At 37.5% G+C, this 20620-nt stretch overlaps 1 long non-coding RNA gene across 2 annotated transcripts; it reads left to right on the top strand.

Annotated features, from left to right (window-relative positions):
- Positions 1-1419: 1419 nt before the first annotated feature.
- On the top strand, positions 1420-19240 carry LOC130150628 (uncharacterized). 2 transcript variants are annotated; one of them, XR_008822308.1, is made up of 3 exons: positions 1420-1580; positions 9540-13111; positions 18472-19240. It is a non-coding gene; the product is annotated as an uncharacterized LOC130150628 (long non-coding RNA). The 2 variants fall into 2 exon arrangements; XR_008822307.1 differs by lacking the exon at positions 9540-13111.
- The last annotated feature ends 1380 nt before the right edge of the window (positions 19241-20620 follow it).

Genomic DNA, 20620 nt, shown 5'->3' with positions numbered 1-20620 from the left:
AATTTTAAGAAGAGCCATTAAAACAGCTCTTATAATTGTTCTCCTTTGATGGAAGAAAACATGGTAGAATAATTGACTGCTAGTCTTGGTCAGTGTAGCACAAAGGTGTAATCAGACACCTTACATTACAGCTTCTTTACATAGTTCACTCTAAAAGTTAAGGATCATTTGTTCCCCGCCCCCCACCCCCACTCCCAATCCTTGAGCTAACTTCTTTCCCCTGCCTCTCCACTGGATGCAAGACTGCTAATGATTTTTGTTGTCACATTTTTCTACATATGGTTAGTGCTGTTCCAAGCTTTCATGCTTAAAACAAAGCCTTATCTTTGTCTAGAAGTGTCGCCATGAGGCTTGCTGAAATCTTGGCTGCATCTTAGTAATGTCAGTTATTTGAACCTTCGTTACCAGCTGCATCTGGTGTTTAAAAACATTTCAAAGCAAGATTTTGATGAGGAACAGGTCAGGGTAAACTTGTTGTCAGTTTGCTTCACAGAACCCATTCATATACTTTCCCAGTAAAATCGTAATACATTTGTTCTGATATCTGTTATGGGGTTGAAAGGTGTTATAATTTAATAGCTTAGTCATCTCTTTGGAGGCACATAAGGAGATGGACAGCCATCTCTGCTTTTTTGTGTTAGGCATTAGGGAGAATCAAAGAAAGACATCAAGATCAAGGTGGGAGCAGGTGGACCTGAGCTGGGGGCTCCCAGTCTGCCTGCAGAGGAACTGTTGCCTGTAGAGGAAGGATTTTCCTGTTTTCTGTAATAAAGCCCATCCCAAGAAACTCAGAGGGAAGGTGTTACTACCTTTAGAGATTATGGAAACGCACTACCTGTCAATGCCCAGAGGCAGTAGAGGTACGTGTTATGGATCCCAGCCCTCCTGAAATGCAAAGTGGAGTATGTGGAGGACAGAGCATCTCAATGAATGGGAGAGGACTTTCAAGTCTGAACATTGGTGCAGTAGCCCGTTTTCGTGTGCTTTTATGGGTATGTAGGTCTGATACAAGTACTCCTTTAACCTCACTCTTTGCCCCCTGCTATGACACTCAGAAGATAAACAAGGTTGTTTTTTTAAAAAAAACAACTAAACTACAACATTTAAGTCATTCTGTAATTTTAAGGCCCATGGCCATGCACAGGGCCCAGCATCGATAAGCTCTCCTTCCCAGTCTGACCTACTTTGACTGCAGCTTAGTCAATATAAAAAAAATCATGATTAGAACAATCTTGGTTTCTGTATGATTTTATTACTCCAATTTAACAAACTTACAGGGCTACATGCTGCTCCAAATACTGATTCCCAGAAAGTTACAGGCAACTGCATGCTAATGTTATTTATATAACAGTCTTTTTATTAAATTTTGATGGATAGCATCTGCTTCATTTGCTCACAGCTTATTTTGTGGACCTTTCAAAGAGCAGGGGTGGGAGAGGAGACAGGAAGCCTGCCTGCTGCTGACTGCTTCGCCTGGGTCCAGGGAAGCCGATGCAGGAAGGGGTGAGTGGCTGCCCTGCGAGGAGCAAACACACCCTGAGGGAAAAGCTCCTGGAGCGCCCGGCTGGGCTGGGAGAGAGGTATGTCCAGCAGGCGCCCAGTGCTGCAGCTCAGGTTGCAGGCTCCTCAGAAGGATGGGGAGCTGACATAATCTGCCCCTGGGGGTGGGAAGAAAGGCTTTATTTTAGGGAGCCTGGGGAAAAAAATAAAGGGGAGCATTTACTTCAATCAAGAATGTTATGGAAGAAAAGCAAAGCAGGAGGACAGGATCTGTCCTGCAGGAGCATGGTGGCCCAGAGGTTCAGGCTCTTCCTCATTCTAAGTTTCCACTACAGAAAAAGGCATTTTTCTTGGGCTGCCTTCTAATAGATCCCAGCTTTGATGATCAGAGACTGGTTAGTGTTGTTGTGGTCGTTGTGGTAAGGAAGAGGGGCAGGCAAATCTGCCTCAAAGTGCTCATGCACCAGCTAGGTAAGTGACAATCCCATTAGGAATGGATGAAACCAGATCCCCTGTTTGGCTGCCTCTCAGGGGCCGTCTTCACCTTCTCTATCTTCAGACCTCACGCCTGGGCTTTCCTAGCTCCCTAGCATGGTATCCTCTGTGTTCTCAAATACACTACTGCCTGTCTCTCATCTCCTTTCTATACTATGCGTAATAATTTCTTCCAGTCACCTGTAGTAATCTGTTCTTTACCACAGCAATGGAGTTCCTCTACTAAAAATGCGAGTAAATATTGACCCATGCTTAGTAAACATTGATCCAGGTAAATATTGACCCAGGCACAGGCTGACAAGTAGCTAAAGAGACAGAAATGTAATTTCTGGATATTCTGAGAATCAAAGTTTCCTTCAGTGTTCTGTGACCTCAGAAATTACAGTCCTGAACTTTTTGACATTTCTACAGATCAAAAGGACCAGTGTCTCAGATTCTGGACATGTGTTACCAGTAGCATTATTTTTCTGTGGCTGTGAAAGCACTTCTTATAAAACTGAACAAAATGCAACCAATCTGCAAAAAAGAGAGCCCTCTCTTTAGTGGAGTAGTCTCTTCCATCACTGTCTGTCTTCCCTTCTCTCCCTTTCCCACTCCACAAGAGCATGTACTGTGTATCCCTCACAGTCATCTCCCTGCTGTCTTCTGAAGGGAGTCTGTGGGATCTAAGGGTCACTCGAGGAAAGAGATTCAAATTGTCCTCAGCTGCAGTATCTGACATGATCATGTCCTTTGCTTTGTTCTCTTCTCTTTGGAAAGGCCAATCTGTTTCTGTACTTGACACTGGCTTACCTTTCTGCTGGCATTTCTATTCTCTCCTGAATCAAATTTTTTGTCCAGATGTATCCAGAAGCTGCAGGAGCTAAACACATATCAATGTAGCCTTACTACTTACCATTTCACACACTCCAAACTTAACTTCCATCTTGAGGAGGAAGCCTGTTCCTAACTATTCCTCACATTTTTGTAGTGTAGATGGACATTTTGGGATCACTGTTACCTCTTTCCCTCAAAAATGCAGTAAATTGGTAAAACTAGACTTTGTATGAGTCCTCCCAGCTACTAGCCATGCTAGAAACAAAGGGTGAGAGAAAAGAAAAAGCAATAATGGACCAAAGACACCTGAACCTCACTTTGACTTTACCTTTTCAGTTTTAATTAATGATGAAGAAACCATATGCAGAAAACATTTGCTATCATACACACTGATATACCTCTGTATTAGCACTCAGGTGCTCCATATGCTGTGTTTCAGTGACAGACAGCATTATATTTTGTTCCTGCCTGGCTTCTGTGCGAATGTCAGCAGTCTCCAGCCCTCTTGAAAATCTCTTACACGAAGGAAAGAGTGTGCTGGCAGATGTCCCTCACCAAAGCTACCAGGAGGCTACAGCTCCCTGTGGAAGAGATCTTCCCAGGAAAGACTGTCACTGGGAATGTGGGTCATGAAAGATGGAGTAATGACTGGAGAGGAGAGGATTCATTTAGGTAAGAGGATATAAAATTTCAAGTAAGCAGCTGTTTCATCAGATTTTGGCCTTTCTTTGTATTTTGCAGTATCTTGAATTGGAGTCCAACCATTTTCAAGGTTCAGATGGAAATCCAAACCTTTAATTCCCATTTTGATGGCCCTGAGATCATGCTTTGGACAAGCCTTGTCATCCCAGCTGGATTACACAATGCCCTAGAAAAGGATGACAGTAATTCATGCAACTGTTGGAACTATACTCCTTGTATGTCCTCTGTTAGTCAGGGGTTATGAACCAGCATTCAAAATGAGACACATCCTGTGCAGCTCTGAACAGCCTATTCCCAGATTATGAAAAACATGTGAATAGCCAAGTCATCCTTGATTTCCAATTTAGTCATCATAGAGGGTAAACTTTTTCAGAGGGAGCTATTGACTGTATTACTGAGGGAAGTCCTAAAAACAGGATTGGAATAGAAAAAAAGGACCTTTACAGTAGGGTTTGTGTCTGTGTGTCTGTATTAAAATGCTCATTTTTGTATGTTGGCAATCTGTTGAGGAAATAATTTCTAACTTCAGCTAAACATACGAAATCATTACTTTGAAGATATAAGCAATGACATCACAAAACTTAACAGTTTTGTTCAGATTATGTGACATCACTATAAAGAGGAAATATAAAGAGAATCTTAAGGTAGATGGTGATGAGTTTCATCAGAACCAACCCTGTCTAAACAGGGCGTGCCCTGTGGGGTTCAAATGAAAACTATGTGCTTTTTGTAACTCTTGGACCTTTGAAGTAGCTCACTGCATTTGATTCAATTTAAAAACATAATAAAGAAAAATAGTGATGTGGGAGTAGAGGTCAAATAGCACAGATGATCTCTAGCATACAGGATGAGGTGATCATAAGAACACTATACACTGTACTCAAATTTTACCTGATTCAAAGACATGGAAAAGTAGAATACAAGCATCTTGAAGAAGGGCAAAATGAAATTTTACAAAAAAGGGGAGTAGAAACCTTTTAAACTCATTTTCCCATTATCATGACTCAGAATTAAAAAAGTCTTGAATACGTTTCAAATATTTTTCTATCAATATAGAATCAGATATCTTCCACTTCCAACATTGCTGGGGATTAGGGGCATTGGCCATTAAATACTTCTAGGTTAGAGTGATGTTCAGAGAACACTTCAAAATACCCATTGCTTTTCATTAAGCATTTGAAGAGTCATTCACTTTAACTTGCCATTAACCAGATACGGGCTTTCTTTCTACTATTGAAAGCAAATTGTACTTTTATTATTGTAAATAAGCTCTTCAAAGGATTGCTTTAACCAATTAATTGCACTGATGTTCATCAACAGTAATTTTCCGTAGTCAACCTAGATAAAATGGTGAGGTTTTCTAAACAAAACAGCTTTTAATTCTACATGTAAAAACTTTTAATGTGATTGCAATTCCTTCAGCTAATCAGTTACAGTGGAATGTTTACTCTATTGGTGATGAGAAAAAATGAAGGCAATCCTTTTTCTACATTATTCATTGTTTTATTTCCTTCTTTACAACTTGTTTTACAGTTACTTCTTTGTTCCATACCATTTGGAACAAAAGTTTGTTCCAAAAAGACCAGCTACATTTTAACTTAAAGGATAACACACAGGTTAAACTATGCTTTGATTATGAATATTCTTGGTTTGCACTTATTTGTCTCACTTCTGGTTTTTTGGTTGGGTTTTTTTTGTTGGTTTTCTTTTTTAGATCTCTGTACTTAATAGATGAATTTATGAGCATGCTGGGACACACCCCCAGGAGACATAAATCATACCATCTTATTGAAATTTCTGCATCCCGTGATTTATGGTATTTCAAAATTTAGCCATTGGATTTCTTGACTCATCTTCATCTATCATAATATACCAGGAACCCAAACCCTTAGAGATCTAAGTCAAGATTTGGAAAAGTGACTAACAGTTTTTTCAAAATACCTCTAATAGATTTGATTTTCAAAGAGCTTTTTTTGAAAATCAGGTATTGCATAACACACTGGAGGATGGCCACAGAAAACAGCCAGGCATCCACACCAACTAATAATTTTTAAAACATCAGTATATTGAACTAGTTTGAATCTACCAACTAAATTTAAGGATGGAATTATTTTGCCTTGCATGTAAAAATTAAAAAGGATATTTCAAAATGAATGTATCAGCTTTTTGTAACAAGATGGAAAGCTTGCCTCTGAAGAATCCACACATATGCTTCCAAGCAAAAATGTATTCAGAGACTGTTCCTCATTTATAAAACCAAAACCGCTGCAAATTGGATCTTGAGACTTGGACAGGTTGGAACAGTCATTTGTCATGTTGTTAAAGGTCTTCCACTGTATTCCTGAACCCTGTGTCTCCTGAAAATTGTTTGAATCAGCTCTGCAAGAGGATTTACCTATCTTTCAGTCACAATTAGAAAATTCAGCTTTCTGAGTGGGAGTTCACACTCTATGTAACCCCTTCACAGCCTGCAACGCCATTTTTGTGTCAATTTAAAAGGAGAAACATTTGGCAAAAGAAGCAATAGAATTAAGTCACCGAGATAAAAAAAAAAAAAATAGGCAAATTATAGGATAGAAGAGAGTAAAACAGGTTTTAAAAATACAACCAATAAATTCTGATGATTTAGAGGTCTTTGTAGAATCTTTCAGGCCTCTTGCAAGCCTTACTTTTGTGGCTTTAATGTGGTGGTTTTTTCCCCTTATCCAACTATGACTATAATTTAGGTTATCTTTTAGCCTAAAGGACACCTGCTATTTGGTTTGCAGTGCCTATCTAATAATCATAATCTACTTGTTAAGTGCACATCCAGGACAGAAACCTGTGCAGTTTACAGAGTCCATTTTGCAATCTCACTTCTCCTGGCTACCACAGACATTGCATTCCCCTGCCTCCAACAGAATAAACCTCTGGATTATGGATTACAGCAGGTTTACAGGGGCAAATTAGGGTTACTTAGGTTAAGATTAATACATTTCTATTTTGTTCCATGGCCTTGAACTTCTAAACTTGAGGTCACCTGAAGCCACTGGGATCTCTTATACTGTTTGTTGTAAGTGTTACCAGGACATGCAGGCGATGGCATTGCTGGGACAAGAGGCCCAATAGCCTGATCAGTCTGATGAGCTCATGTATTCTGCTATAACAACAGCAAAATGTGTTGTTCTGGGGGCAGATCGCTATTTCACCCCTTGCCACCACTTTACATAACTTCATTTCTCAGTATGTTCTAAATCCTCTCCAAAACGGTTACTGGCCAGCCATTTTATATGAATTTCACACAGAGTTATGGAGCTCCTACCATCTACTGAAATTCCCTCTTCTTTCCTGCAAGTCTCCCCATTACTCCTCAGATTCTCTGTTCATTGAGACAATTTGGTGCTATTTTCCAAAGCAAGCAGCTTCTTCATATAGTTTCTTTTTCAAATAGTGAATTGATAATTTATTATTGTATGTTTAGATTAAAGGAGAACAAAATTGGTGGCACTAAAAAAGTTAAAAATGTATGAAATGTAACTGTTGGAGACAGCAAAATGTTTTTTGTAGCTTTAAAAAGTATTCTTTGAATCTTGAAAGAAGGTTGAGCCTGTCTGAGTTTGGTGTTTTTTTTTTTTTTACGGCTTCACCTATAAGATTATACCTCAGGATATTTTTTTTTTCTTTTGTAAATGAAACCATAATATGACCTTCTGTTTAAAATAAAAGATCAGTGGCTCTAGAAAATGAAAATTCACATTCTTGTATTTCAGGTCCAAGACTTTTAAAAATAATGTCATATATCTTTCATCAAGGAAAAAGAGAGTCAAATTACTGCTTTATTATGAAAGTTTGTACAATATTTATTGTAGATTCAATTTATTTTCCTTGCCAGTCTAAGAATTGCTCAGAGTGTTCCGAAAAAAAATGTGAATTTTGCCTTTTACTTATTCCCATTTTTCACCAAAACAAATGTTTAAGTGTTTATTTTAATCTTTTCCATTTAAAAAGTGATGTTCATGTAGGGATTTGCCATTTTATACTCTAAAGGAGAAGGAATTGCTGTTTGATACTGAGAAGAGATAAACCTTATGCTGGGTGCTAAGTGTGACTGTAAAAAATATTGTGGTGACCTTACGATTCTGGTGACTATAAACTCTTGAATCAGGGCAACTGGCAATCATGAAGCAAATTAGTACAAAATGGAACTTAATTAAATATGACATTTCTAGACATTCAGAGTATTTACCCTCTTTTTTTCCTAGTTTCGTTTTGTTTGTAGAAAGCTGATGAACAGATGTGACTGATGTGACATATGCAACAGTTTTACCACTCTCTGATCTACAGTGTGCCCTTTGCCCAGACTTCCCTAGGCTTATCTTAAGTGTAAAAGCTTGATTTCGGTTTAGATCTACTGCTAACTGAATTTTGGATTTCTGTGTTAGCTTTCCCAAACTTCAAGAGGTAGACCAAGACCCATCAACTACAGAAGGCACAGAAAACTGTGCATCAGATTCTTAATTCTTCCAGTCTCTGCTTTTGGAGAAGTGTACTCAATATAGGCAGTAACTGGACACAAGGATATTCTCTATCACCATGAGCAATGGCTTAATATACACATGTATTTTTATTTAGAAGCTTAAGAATTAAATTGTTTTATCAGAATATCCTTTTGCTTGTCTTTATAAACATCCAGCTCTGAAGAGAACAAGATAAAAAATCATTACATAGGAAATCTGATTGTCTGAATTGTGTGTATGAAAAAGGTATTTAATATAAAGAAAAATGATTTTGTATAGTATTTTTAAATCAGCTAACAATGAAATGGAAAATTAACAGAAAATTAAATTCTTACTGTAGAGCTCTGTTCTATGTTGACTTTCATGTAAAAATTCTGTTGAAAGAATCTCATTCATTATTTGGTTCTCTTGGGTTTTGAGTCATTTCTATAAAAGCACATTTATTTTATTCCTATTTAATTCAGTAAAAGTGACTGCAAATTGGAGTCCCACATCCCTTGTATTTAAAGGTACATTAGTCATAAACCAGCTATATATTACATAGTAAATGTGACATACTGTTTACAGGGTTGCCAAGTGTAATGGAGTGGTTTCTTTCAGTGTTCATTAATTTCCAGAGAAAAAGTATATTCTATGTAAAGTAAGATAACACAATTAATTTCACATAAGTTCCATGGGCTGCAAGTCTGTAAAATCTGTAGACACAAATGCAACAAGCACTCTTGATGCTGATAGGCTTTTGAGCTGATAAAACAGCAGCGCCTCATAGTATATAAACCGCATGCTATGCCTGTGAAGCAGAAGTTCCAACACACGTTCTCTCAGTAGTGGTATTGCACTGCAAGCTTGTGACAAAGTGCAGCAGGAATAATCACACTAGTCATAGCAATGTAGAAGAGAGAACAAAGAAGATTTAGTCCATCCTCCTGCTGTGATGCAGCATCAAGTTAAATACCTCTCAGACATCCTGGTTCTCCCTGTGGCCGTTTCTGATGCTCCCTGTGCCCAGGCATATCCAGAAGGCCTCCGCTCCCCAGCTCTGGACCGTTAGTCAGTCTTACTTGTAGCTGTTAAGGCTTTCCCAATATCAAACACAAGTCTCTGTTGCAAATTAAACCACTTACTCTTTGTTCTACTTCTTGTGGGACAACTCATTGCAGTTTTCTTGATGCAACCTTTTGCGTACTTGAAGAATGTCATCATTTCCTCCCTAAGATTTCTCTGAACAACTGCTGATCCTCTAACCCTTTCTCTTGTTACACTTTTTTTCCCAATCCTCTGATGATTCATTTATTCTCCAACAGATTCTCTTAATTTAATCTTAAAATGGGGTACCTAATACTTTATGCGAGTTTCATCAGAGCCTAGAAGAGTGACGCAATCATCCTCTGTGCCTTGTCTGCTATACTAGAAAGTCTTCTTTTATCTTTGTGGAGATATTTTTTGACATTAAAGAATTTTCAAAAGGATTGACTCTTGGTTTAGTTACCTTTTCCTTGAAAGCAATTAAAACTTTTTTCTTATTTCTAGCCTTTACGAATTGAAAGGAAAACCTGGGTTTGGACGAACAGCCTTTTTTTTTTTTAACAAATCCTTGTCACTGTTTTATTGTCTTACATGTCTTCAAAAGATATGAAAAATGGCAAACCTCCACCTTCATATTCAATACAGAGGCACCATACTACCTACCATGAGAGAATTAGAAATTATCTCAGATTATCACATTTTGTAGCTTCGTTTCCCCTTTTGTGGAAGAATGATGACACTGACTTTCTATGAGAAGTATTGAGCTTGCCAAGGATTTCTACGTCTTGATGGCATTATAATTACATTGTAAAGAATTGCAAGGTGGATTATTTGAATGCCTGGCTTTCCCTCACAGTATTCAACTACCTGACTTAGAGTAATGAAACAAGATTCATATCAAGTGGATAATGCTCCTACTTCAGAATCCAACAAAATAGTTCACAAAACAAAACAAACAGCTTCTCTAAAAACAAAGGTGACTACGTATTCCGAAACAAGAAGGAAGAGTTGCCGCATCTGGTTAAAACAGTGTAAAAAGTGAACATCTTGAATTCCCGGCTTTTCCGTAGACTTCAGGATTGGCTGAACCAATAAATGTGAGTTCAGCCATTGAAAGACTAATGTATAAATACCCTTTTCAGGGCTGACAGTGAATATCAGTACCAAAGCTCTGAAATCTACCCTAAAACTAGGGTTAGAAATATTTTATTTCAGTCGCTTTTGTCTGTTTGTCTGTACTGTTTGTGTGGGCACATCAATTAGTGCTAGTAGAACCCAGCAAAAGCAGCTCTGATCTGTTTGAAGCCAAACTCCATTGCATCTTGGAGGCAGAGTAAGAGATCAGCAACAAAAATATACTTATAATCTGGATGTCATTTCTTAACACTGTTCTGCATTTAACAGAGCATGGATGAAACTGGACATCTACTTCAAATGTTTGGAGTAGCAGATCTTTCTGAGAGTGTGCAAGAAGAAGTTGTGCACAAAAATTACTATTTTCCTTCAGGGACTGCAGACCTGGTTTTCTTCAGTTTGGTGTCAATATTATAGATTAAAATTTAATATAAGGCTATGTTCAACCTACTATAACCAGCTTTACAGCAGGCATTTAAATTGGACTGATTTACTTCTTTTTACTCTTGCAGAAATAATTTGTAAACATTTCATGGGAAGTACATATTATTTCAGAGAAATCTTGCACTTTGTTTAATTTGGTCCAAACAAAAGATTCCTATCTTTTAATGTGTCTGTAGCAAAAAATATGGAGTAAATTTGCAATGCCTGGGTTTTCCTCTTCACTGGTACAATAAAAATGTGGATGTAAATTTTATAGCAATCCATTTCACGTGAACCAGTTACTGAGGGAACATATTAACACTGGGACACACAATGATGTGATTTGTAGACATGAAAGAATAGCCAGGCAACTCTAAAATTGCAGCTCAACGGGACTGTAGAGTCGTATAGACAGAAGGGTTTTTTCTGGCACTGAAGAGACTGTTTGCAATCCAGATATTTTCTTGTGAAAGCTGTTCTTGGAGGCTGCATATGTAAAGGCAAAGTGGTTATATTCGTTATATTTTGTATTAAATGCCACTAAATGCAAGACATTCCACAATGCAAAAATGTGCATCCCTTGAATATCTGAAAAGTTTGTCTAGCACATAGTGCTCTAAATAATGAGTGGTATCAGGGAATTACTATCTCTTGAGAAAAAGAAATGTCAATTGTATAAGACTGAATGTGAATAAATAAAAGTATTAAATAAATTAAAGAGGAAAATAAAAAACATAAGACTGAAAAAAGGGGAAAAGAAAATGCTAGATGGAGAAAGATTGAAATTCAAGCTATGCCTATTGCTCACCAGACTGAATCACTTAAAGTTTTCCTCCCCTAGCACATACATTTTTCTGACATCTTTTCCCATTATTCACCAGTGAGACTTAAGAAATATGTACACTTGAACACTCCCACAGAGTAATACTTCTTTCTACTTTCATGCTGAGAAATTTCTTCAGTCACTTCTAGAAAAAGGAACTGGTATTGTTACAAGGCAAATACGATGTTCAAAGTTTGTTAGTTTAAAAAGTGGGCTTTAAAAAAACTTCTCAATGAAAGGTATAGTGGATTGAACACTGAAATAATATCATTAAGCACTAAACTCCTTTCAAGCTTCTATGTTGCACAGAGGCCCCTGAAAACAACCTGGCTGCTCACAGACAGCTGCCCAACAGGGCTTTACCTGACCATTTCATCTGGGCTGCCCGGGTGTAGTTCTAGGGTTATGCAGGGTATGACAAGAGCGGAAGAGTAAAGGCTATCACAGGCATGTCAAAAAGCTTGTGTAGCTTATCTAGGATGGGCCCAGAGGGAAGCACAAGGCTCATGGGAATTCATAAATTAGCAGGCAAAAAATTGTTTACTAGATATGCACTGTTTGGGGGTTTTTCATAAGGTTTGTTACTCAAGTATTTATTCACTTTATTTAACAAAATTTTATTTGCTGTACTTAACAAATAATACTGCTCTTTGGAGCAAGTTATTCAGTAAGCAAGGGATTTATTTTTCCTCCAAATTCATTCAGCTTTGCACATAATTTAAAAGAAAGCTTTTTTTTTTTTTTTTTCCAAAAGAAGCAGGAAGTTCTAAATGCTTATTTAAGAGGGCAATGAACGCTTCTCAGTATGAAGTAAAGTAAAATAAATACCATTCTCAGTCACATATTGTCCAGACAGACACAGTATAAATAGATTATATGAGAGGCCGTGAGAAAGCTGCCTGCATTAATAGGCTGAGATATGAAAATAGCTTGAATATTATAGTGTGTTTACTCAAGGGTATTTTCATTATGTAGATACACCTCTTTTGCCTTATGATAGAACACTGAAGAATAAGATATTATTTTTTTCTCCCAAATCAGTTGGAAGGAAACTTTTCTGTAGTATTCAAAAAAAAAATGTTGTCATGTGTAGGTATTTTTGCACTGTTCTTTATCAACAAATATTATGGTAGAAAAGACTTAGAAATACATTTTCCAAAATAAGTGTCAATGATCAGAAATAAATGTTTTCCTGCAAACCCAAAATTTTCTACCAAATTTTTCTTTTTGCATTTTGAAGGTTCTATTGACAAGCTTTTGTATGAGTAGATGCCTAAAATTAAAGGACTCTAGCAAACTCTTTCATCTTTCTGCACACAAGGGAATTGGGTATTTTCCTTAATTTCAGAGGGTGTCGGATAAGACCATAAATAAATAGGTCAATTTTGTGCATCGACCCAGTTGTGTTTGCTCAGTGGGAGATGTGGGAATTCAGCACTTCTAAAATGAGACCACATATCTGGATACAAGCAAGCACTTTGGGAACTCTATTAGAAAATTTAAGCTACTGTGAAATCATGTATGAATATAACATTACAGGAAAAGTAACTAGATATTTTATGTACTGAAAAAGAAAAGATTTGGCTCACATACATTTTAATAAAGATTTGTAATTTACTTCTGCAGAACACGTTTAAAAGGACCGCTAATTTCAATAACATGGACTTTGTCCATACTGCATTTTTCTCCACCAATGGTAAGAAACCATTTACTATTTCCCAGCTCCAGTATCTAACACTTTATCTTTCCTTGGCATGGGATTCATCTGACATTCTTCATGTAGGGAATATTTGGGAAGTAGCATGTAATATACTGCTGTGTGTTAGTTGCTGCTGAGTCTCATTTTATTGCCATACATGAAGAGTATCAGAGTAGGCAGAGTACCAGGCACTGCTAGTGAATTAACGTCCAACGTATTAGCCAGATAGAATTCACAGGCTGCTTGGCAGGTAGCATCCCTTTTATGCTAATAATATTGCTTTTTAACGTACTAGGAGTAATTCAAATAACAGGTTTGTATGCCAGAAAAAATATTTCTGCCATCTGAAAAGTCAAAACAATAGAAAGTTTGAGATTGTAAAGCTTTTGATTCTTTGACTAGAGTGTTTCTTATCTGGTATATATCTAGTAACAAGAAAATAAGGCTTACCTGTCATTTCAGGTCTCTAGGACCTATGGTATAAATCTTAATATTAAAATTATATGTATGTAAGTTGCATTTGAAAGACTGCTTTTTATGTTCAATCCATGTGATCTTCTCAAAATATGCCATTAGTCTGAACTTAGCAGCACTCATGGAAGTACAGGGATGTTGATGAAAGCAGCAACTAGAAAACAACAAAAATCACTGAACTCAAGTAATATTCTTGGCAAATAATTTGTCTTTTAGAAGTGGATCATTTCTGCTTTTGAATCGTTCAGACAGTGATTTTAAAATATACCAACATTTGTTGTAATTTCTGCTGAGCAAAGGGCTGAGAAATTATTGGAGGTAACATTTAGGTAGTCATTTGAACCAAACTCCACATCTACATAAGTTCAGTAAAAACAAATACACAAACCAAAAGAAAAACAATTTTCAATTTGTTTGAATACTTGAAAATATTTTGCCCTTACTCACACCCAAACATAGTGATAACTCAGAACTCAATCCAGTTTAAATAATTTTTACTTATAGTAGGTGTGTAAAATTTCCAACTCACATGTTTTCCTACAGAGATTTCTATAGACAGGTGCTGACTCTTTTCTTAGGAATAACTTTACATTTTCTAAACGTGCTTACAGCTGTTTGAGATTTGGATATGATTAATGGAGACAAGCAATCTCTAGGATCCTACAGATAAATTATTGCTTGCATTATTCTGGGTTAAAATTATACCTTATATGATGGTCATAAATATTAGCCAACCCACTAACTGTAAATATTAGGTAACATACTGGTTTTGACATGCACATTCATATTTCTTGATCCACCTTGTTGATACATCCAAGAAGTGTGGATGTAACATGGAATTGAAATTGGTAGCAGGGAATACTTTTCTTCTCCAATAAAAGACATATCTAAAATGTAAGCCATTTATTATTAGATATATTGTCTGAACTCTTAACTCGGTACGGTTTTGCACATTACTTAAGAAACCCGCCGGACTAAACTCTTGAAGTCTGGTTCTTGAGTGCAACAGCCAATGGTGAATCATGAGAAGGGGCCAAGAAGTTACAGGGCCTATAACAACCTCATAAAACCTTTCTGTTCCAGGCACCAAAACCTATCCCAGAACTCTGAATTATGAAAAATATAGGAAAATCTTCTTTATAATTGAGTCTTTGATGTTATTTCCTAAACAAGCAAGCATCATCACTTGCTAACCATGCACGTCTTTTGTGCAATGATATCTAGCTTATGGTTAAGAACTGCAGTTTCTCTTCTATGAAGAAACCTGCAGGTGGAAGGGATGCAAAGACACCCATTCCCACCTGGAGCTGAAGGACAGGGTAAGCTGTAGCTGTGCCCCTCCTGAGGCACCCTTGCCAAGCCCAGGGTACTTTGGGCCATCAGTGACAGAGGCCTTACAGCTCCAGAGGCAGCTGCTTCCAGCAGCAGTGTGGTGACCTTTCCCAGCAGTTGGAAAGGTTTGTTTCCCACAGCCTGAAGCTTTCTTGCTACAGCAAAGCCTTTCACTTCTTCTGCCACCACTGAAAAGGAGACGAGATAGTCCATTTTCTAATCTTGGTAGTTTGTAGACCTCTTTCTGTGCAGCTCTTTCTTTTCTAGCCTCATTTTTGTCAGTGTTTCCTCACAGACTATGATTTCTTGTTCACTGGTCTTTCACAGAGTTACCTTCTGGCTTTTTCCTTGGGTCTACATCTTTAGTAAAGTGCAGTACCCAAAACAGGACTCCAGCTGATGCCCTCTGAATGCTGACTATAGTTGTAGGTTATAAAAATTATTTTGCATATCTCACAAGCAATATTCATGTACACATGCCACATGACTTTTTTTTCCATTTTTTCCCTTTACTCCTATAGCACAACATAGCTGACTCATGTCAAGATTCTTTTCTGCAGAATTAGTACCAAGACATTTTCTCTTTCTCTTGTCTGGGCTGTTGTTAGCCCTGTGTAAGTCTGAACTGTTTCACACAATGGAAACCTTATCAAATTTCATAATTAGGGCATTTTCTGGTGTTTACTGATGATTTCCTAGCAGGTGAGTACACCACTGAATGGGTGGTTTCTCTTTATTTTGCTTAAGAGCTGCCAAATCATTCTTCAGACTACTGTGGGCATGTTGGTGTTGGTTTTAAAAAGGTGCTCTGAGTGAAGACCTGAATTTACATCCAGATCTTTAACAGATAAATGCTCTGGCTGTGTACTGCTGGTACAGATATGAACTGTCAAGGTGCATCTTACTACTAGAGGTATTTTATTTTTGATAAAATTTGGCCAGTCACAAATTCCATCCCCTGTTTCTTTCAAAGTCTTGGTAGAATGATGAAAGTTGAAAAGGTAAGAGCTTTTGAGGCTGCTCGAGGCTGCCCAGGCTGAGGCTGCATCTGCAGAAGGTGCATGAAGCGAAGCTGCTGCAGCCACAGCTGGGATGGTGGGCAGCCGCTTGTGGCACAGGGCACAGCCAGGGGTCCCAGCCACCATCCACCACTCTCTGGGGTCCCTTCACATGTGCAGTAAAGTACAAGTGAAGTACCCAAAGGATTAGAGCCTAATTCACACTTTCTGGGCAATTAGGAACAGGCAATTTGGAAGGTTTGGTATTCATTTTTATTAGGTGCCAACTGCTCTTTTACAGCTATTTTAGAACGATAGCCTACTTCCACAGGCCATCGAAAAAATTAAATCCGAAGAATGTGGAAAGCCAAACAGAAGGCTGCAAACCGTTTGTGATTTCATGAAATACATTATATGCCTGCACAAATGCTGCTGATAAATCTTAAGGACAGTAAGATGCCCAGCTTAACACCTTTAGCACTACAAATATGCTATCTTTATAAACTTGCTTTGGAAATGCTTTGCTGCTAATCTTACTGAAACTGCATGAACATCATTTGTAAATAGACACATAAGCATTCTGTGTGCTCCCTTAAAACTAATCAGAGAACAGATGGGTGAAAAGCTAAAAGTAAAGCTAAAAAATTGGGAACTATCAACAGAAAGCAAATGAAAGGCAGTTTTATTCCTCTCTACTATAAAGAGGCATAAAATACAACATGTACTATGACAGTTGCCTAAATATTTAGCAGAATAATGCAATTTATACCTGAGAGAGTATAAAATCAATTATCATGGGAGTCAGGAAATTGTACAAGGAAAAAAAAAAAAAGGGATTTAAACTGAAGCCAGAAGGATGGAGATATTCCACTGCCCTCTTTTCCAGTGGGTGGCTGTTTTGCGTATGCATATATCAGCAAGGGACCTTGGCCTCTCCATGGGTGTAGGGGGTCTGCCCCATTTTGTCATTTTTTAGGCCTGGTGCCATAGGAAGTGAACTATTTCATCATTTCTACCAAACACTTTTGATACTGATTAGTGATTCAGAATTCTCTGTCACTAAACACAAAATTTTATTATTTCACCTTCTCCAGCGTATACACAGACAGCTTTCCATTGTTTTGTGTTGCTAGGGGAAATGGTATAGTTTCATTTTCCAACTACAGGAGAAGAGAAACCAGAAAATTAAAAATTGTAAGGCTATTAAAAATGGAAGGGGACTGACACTTACTTTCTTTGACTTCTTGAAGTTGAGTGGACTTCAAATGGGTATTGCCTTTTTAAGGCCAATTTTTTTTCTTGTTTCAGGTAAGGAGAAGCATTAATATTAGTTACTGTAGTGAAACAGTTCTTGGTTTTATGTTCCAAGTGAATATAATTATCAGGGAATCAATTTCTTCCTTACCAAGAAAGGAGTCGAGATAACAGCACTACTACCCAAATCTGGGAAACTGAATTTGCTGCTCAAAAGGAGATTGAAGTTGCATTCCTGTGGCAATTTAAAAAAAAAAGTTATTAAAAAAACTTGTCATAGCAAAATTGCTCCTTTCAGAGTAAAGGCCAAGGGTGGTTTTGAGTCTGTGGGAGGAGGGGAACGCCAGCAGCAATGACAGCCACTGCATAAACCCCCTAACTTGCCATTCCAGAAGAGTCAGCTTCAGTTTCCTTTGCAGCTATCTCAGGCTTCATATCTAATTGCACAAACTTCTCTTTTTCTTTTCAGAAAAATAAACGCAGCATTTTGTTTAAAAATTACATGAACTGAGGACAAATTGGCAGCCTTAATTATGAATGTTCTGCTTGTCTGTTTATTGGTTTAAAATATTTCCTGAAGAAATATAAAGACATTTTGTGCCTCAACAGCATGAGTATAATATTCATTGTTTTGAATGACTTAGATGTCAGAGGATTGTCTGAGCATCTGTAATTTGAAAAGCATATGAGAAAACACTCTCTAAGGAGTAACATGATATCTTTAGACAAAAAGGTTGCTTCAAATTAAACTTTCAGCTGATTCCTGCATATTAGCAGTCAGATCTCAAGTCAGTCAGTAGACATGGAGGCAGAAAGTCATATAAAGACAGTACATAGGCAGAAGTTCTTTATAAACCCGGTATTATCCAAAGCCAAAGGAAAAATGTAGTGTTCTCACTTCTTACACAGCATTTCAACTCTTAAAAAAGCTAAACAGTACTGTGGTTCAGATGCTGTACTATCGTCAGACAGCTGGGTTTGCAGAGGTTTTTATACTGAAGACAAAGAGGGAGGTGTCTGTTGCTGCTTTTAGGAACTCCCTCTCATCTACTCTTTGCTTATATACAGTTGCTAAACTGCAAGTTCTTCAAAGGAAGAGGTTTTTGATGGAAAACTATTGAAAAATAAAGGTAAGGCTAACATATCAAAAAAGAATAAGAAAAAAACTACAAACACCACCTTGCTATAAAGGCAGAAACTGATAACGGAGGAATTCCTGTTTACTTGGTCTCAAACCAGCAAAATTTATTCTTCTCAAGACTTAATCTGGACTCACTATATTAAAATCTTTGGTCTAAGTATTAAAGGATATTAGTGGCAGAAGGGAGAAAATCATTGACACAGAAACAGATTGTGGACCCTCAAGCCAATCCGGGAACCTGTTACTGTGACATGAAGAGGAGGAGGAGGAGGAAGAGGAGGAGGGGGAAGATCAACTGCTTGCCATGTGGCAGAGCGCCACTCTCCACAGTTGTGAAGAAACGAAGCAAGCTGTTAGTGGAGAATTGTGTCCTCTAAAGGCACCAGAAGTCCTCTGTTGCATTATGCTAAGCCTCATAGCCTCATACTCAAAAATTATATTAAATGTGGATGGTTGTTAGATATTCAAAGACAAGAATTTCTGAAGTGCTAAGCTCTTATTGCTACCCACTGACTTCACAAGACTTGTGGATATTATATGCTTAAGTGAGGACTATCAAATTAAGCAAAAGCATCTATAAACAATAAAGCAGAAATAATTCCCTCTGAAAATGCAGCCTTTACCTCTCTTGTCTCATCCAGGAGCATAAGAGGAATCATATCTACTGCCCTCTTTCACACATAAACAGCATGAAAACAATTACCAGAAGTAAGCTTGAAAAATATTTGTCACACGAAGACTGCTGCATTTCAGTGTCAGAGATCTTTAATCTGTCTTTAAAATCCCCTTAAAATGTTTCCAAAAAACGGTGCTGGGGAGTGTACAGGAACTGGGAAAAACAGACGAAAGAAAATGAGGACAATCACATGTCCATTATTAATTTACTTCTTGTATTTTTAATAAATTTGCAACTTATTATACCACCAAGTACTGTTTCCTGTTCTGTCAGCTAGAAATGCCATTCTTGCTAAAAAAACTGGAGTGGGGTGTTCATTTGCTCAACAGTATTCCATCTTCGATTTACTAACCTCTTTGATTACTTTCTTAACATAGTCTACCAAAAACAGTTCTCTAAAATCACTATTTAGGCTTCATTGTTTCAAAATGCCAATGTCTGAAAAAATGTCCAAGCTAGTTGTAGTGCCTTTCTATCAGAAGAGTAATTGAGGAATTTATTTCCAAGTATCCAAAAATGAGCTTTTCTATAAGGATTAAGTGAAACAAATATGAGGACACAATTCTTACTGTAATTTAAAAAAATACTAGATTTTTTCTTTTCTTTTTTTAGTGCCTCTTGTCACAGAATTTTGCTAGTTATAAAGATAGTAACCACACATATGTGCACAGATTACGGCAAAGCTGCCTGCTGGCAGATAGCATACTAGTTTATCTATAAATTGCATAATTTCTGCAATATTCTTCCATCCTAAACTGATTATTGCAATCTGTGTTATTTCTGAGTAACATAGTTACCATGGTTTCTTTTTTCCCCCTTGTATAGCTGTGTGACTATATAGCCACAAGTATCCAGGCACACTGCTTACACTATTGAATGACATTTAAATAATTACATTTTAAAATGTACTTCAATCTATCTTAGCAAGCAGTAGCTAGAGAAAAAAAATGCCAAGCCAAAATGCAAATGAAACTAAAGCCTTCTCAAGTCTTTCAAAACTACATAGAAAAGTAAAATTTTTGTGAAAAATAGCTGACACAGGAATTCCAACAAATAAATTCGCCAAAGAATCCCTCTTATAAGACTGAAATATTTAATCTGCTTAGTTCAGAAGAAAAAAATAATAGACACAGATAATTCTAATTATTTTATCACTGCAAATTATTGTATGCGTCTTAAATAACAGTGGATTGATACTCGTTCCTGGGATTACCAGATTCCCTAAGTCAGCCTAACACATTTACTTACAGCAGTAGTAATGTTGCCCCTACGCAGTCTTTGGGGGAGGCAGTGAGGATACTAACCGAGGTATTGGGCAGATACCGGTTTCTGTTTAGCATCCAGGAGCTGACTGTAGGCTTTGCACATAGAGATGCAGAAGAGGGATCACATCTGCCCGAGAAGGTGAGTGATTTGCTCAGTGGTACTTGCATTCACTGAGATCTCAGACCACCCCATAGCTACCCAAACCCAGTAAAAATGGTTTACTGAAAAGCAAGAGTAATTCCAACTCAGTCTTTCTGGTTGGGCAAAGCTTTAAGAAATGTCCTGGAAATCAGGGTAGGTAATCTTGAACCCATCAAACTGAAAAGCATAAATCTAAGTCTTCCAAAGTTGCCAAACCCACTCCC

The sequence above is a fragment of the Falco biarmicus genome, chromosome 5, assembly GCF_023638135.1.
Source record: "Falco biarmicus isolate bFalBia1 chromosome 5, bFalBia1.pri, whole genome shotgun sequence".
Lineage (NCBI taxonomy): Eukaryota > Metazoa > Chordata > Aves > Falconiformes > Falconidae > Falco > Falco biarmicus.
This window is presented reverse-complemented; position numbering and strand designations above follow the sequence as displayed.